Raw genomic sequence first — 2,906 nt, forward strand, 5'->3', positions numbered from 1 at the left:
GGAGTGTTCACATTTCCACAAATTTGTGTTAACATCTGCAGCAGCAACAGCATGCACAGAAGCCACAGTAAAGATATCACAGACTGCAATTAGGCGAGATCAATACTGCACACTAAAAACTACAACATTGCCTAGTCTGTGCACTCTGCGATTGTGGTGCAAAAGTCCTTGGAGATCCATGACATGTTCATCTTGATGAAAGTTAGATGGTCTACACTTTCAGAGAACAGCCGGCTGCGTTTATCCGTCAGGACACTACCGGCAGTGCTGAAGACATTTTCTGAGAGAACGCTAACTGCCGGGTATGATAAAATCTCCAAGGTGTGAGAGGCGAGCTCAGGCCACTCATCCATTTTTGAAGACCAAAATGTAAAAGGGTCCAAACCCTCCGTGATTGTATTGATATTGAGTTCTAGATACTCCTGCACCATCCTCTCCAATCATTCACCATGTGTCGGCTTGGAATCTGTTGTGCTGGTGCACGAGCTGGTCTAAAAAATGTGTCAAATGACTCACAGAAATTGCTCCTACCACTTACACTACTGCTGCTGCTGCTACTGATGTTTTGGCGTTGACGAATTGACGTGCCGGAGGTTGGAAGTCTACAGCTGCGATGTACACTGTGTGCCTTACTGCTGTCTTGGGGAAGACCTCTCTTAAGGTTGTGTAAAAGTGTGTTTTGATACTCCAACATTCACAGGTCCCTTTCCAGAGCGGGAAGCATCTGGCGAAATTTTGTCTTATAACGTGGATCTAACAAAGTGGCAACCCAGTAGTCAGCACTATTTCGAATAATAACTATATGGGAATCATGTTGCAGATAGTGCAGCAAGAAGGCACTCATATGTCGGGCTCTTCCATGAGGTCCAAGCCCATGCTGTGTTGGTGGCTGGGCAACACTGATGCTTGTTTCCTCCGTCACCTCCCGCCAACCATGAAAAACAGAGAGGGGATGATTATCCTCTTCATCTCCTGACAGATGCTCACCCATCACCTCTTCCTCCTCTATTTGTTCCTCAGCTCTTGCATCTTCACTAACAGTTTGGTAACATCAGCTCCCCTCGATCGCAGTATTTCACCCTCCCTCGGCACCCACCTGTGTGACGACAGTCTGTAACTTTGAGACAATGTTATCCCTTCCGCATCCTCCTCTGCTTCCTCTTCTTCTTCTGAGACCACCACCTCCTCCCGCAGGCTATTCAAAGTCTCCTCCAGCATGTAGATGACCAGAAGGATGATGATGATGATGATAGTGATGCTGATGGCGTCATCGTCAGCTTTTGCCATCTTAGTAGCCATTTTGAAACTGTGCAGAAGGATGCAGTGGTCCTTAATCTGTGCCCACTCCGTAAATGTCATATGCGCCACATCTGTACTGTGTTGCCCCAGGCTCTACAACATGACATACTGTATCAGGGCTCGTTGCTGCTGCCACTGACGCTGCAACATGTGCAGAGTGGAATTCCACCGTGTCGGCACATATCATATCAACCTGTTAGCTGGCATTGACAAAGACCTCTGTATTGATGCAAGTCAATGATCTGAGGGGTGCAAATGGCGGAAGTGAGCACACAGCCTCCATGATTTCTGCAGCAGCTCACTGAAGTAATGGCAACTGGGCAACTGGTACTGGGGGACTGCGATGGCCATCAGCTTTCGAAAACTGTATCTACCAGGCAGCATTTCCATTACCAACAGATTTGAGATAGTGGAGTTCAACCTCTTAGCTTTGTCATGCCTAGGAGGAAACAATCTTTTATGTGACCACAACTGCGAGACCGAGGGCTGGCTGCAGTGCTGAGAGAGGGTGGAGTACAGTGAACCGGACAAATTGGTGGACCGTGAGTGAGGTGCAAGCAGAGATTGCATTATATTTTGGTGATCCTTACTATTTTATACACAATTCTTTCCTTCCCCCTATTTTGCATTTATCAGTGTGTAGTTTGTGATCCCATTGCATATTAAATGTAGTGCCCTCAGCCCTTTTTTTCTATACAGGTGCAGGCAGAGATGTTACTATGGATTAATAAAGTTGTGGTGTGCTTGTTCTCTGACAGCAGGCATTTCCATTACCATTATAGCTGACGGGCTCTATCTCAGCCTGATTGGAGAGGGTAAAGAACCGTAGGTTCAGCGGTCGGAGACCTGCGTGACACTACTTGGCACGGTAACAGAGGAGGTGGAAGAAGCAGCACATGCAGTTGATGGGGCAGCTGATGTTTGTTGAGGTGTAATGGTGGTGGAAGGTCATGAATTGCTTCCAGAACCCCAAGGGTTTAACGTGTTTATGTACTTGTATGTGGTGCAGGTAGAATACCCCATGGGGCTGCAGTTGGCTGGGACAGGGTTAACTGTACTGGCCAACCCAGATGGGAGAGGGGGAACTGAGTCAGTGGCAGGAAGTGATAGTTTGGTAAACGCAAATGCAGGAGTGCAGATGAAGCAGGAATAGTAGGCTGCTAAGGGCAACACGAGCGCAATATTCAGGACAGCAGATTTCTGTAAATACCTTCCATGTGATTCCTTCTAATGGCCAAGGGGAACATTGAGATGGATGTTGGGGGCCAGGGGCACACTCAGCTTGTGAAGCTAGAAAGAAAGATGGATTCAAAATACATGGGGCGGAAGGTATCACAATCCAGAAATGCTGCTAGAGATGAGGAAGATCCCCAAGGTATAGGAAAGCAAGAAAGGGGGATATGGGGATATGCCACCTATCCCGAGAACCAGGGCTAGAGTTGTATCCGGTATCTGTGGTTCTGTGGAAAAGATGACAACCCATTCGGCCTTATCCTTTAAACCTGCTTGTAAATATTGTACAGACTGCCATTCTCTCAGAAAAATTTTGGCTTTTATGAACCTCGCGTCTCCTGGACTGTTTGCTGCCCTGGTTCCAGAAGACGGAT

Source organism: Dendrobates tinctorius, unplaced genomic scaffold (genome assembly GCF_039654945.1).
Source record: "Dendrobates tinctorius isolate UK_male_01 unplaced genomic scaffold, ASM3965494v1 ptg000020l, whole genome shotgun sequence".
NCBI classification, from domain to species: domain Eukaryota; kingdom Metazoa; phylum Chordata; class Amphibia; order Anura; family Dendrobatidae; genus Dendrobates; species Dendrobates tinctorius.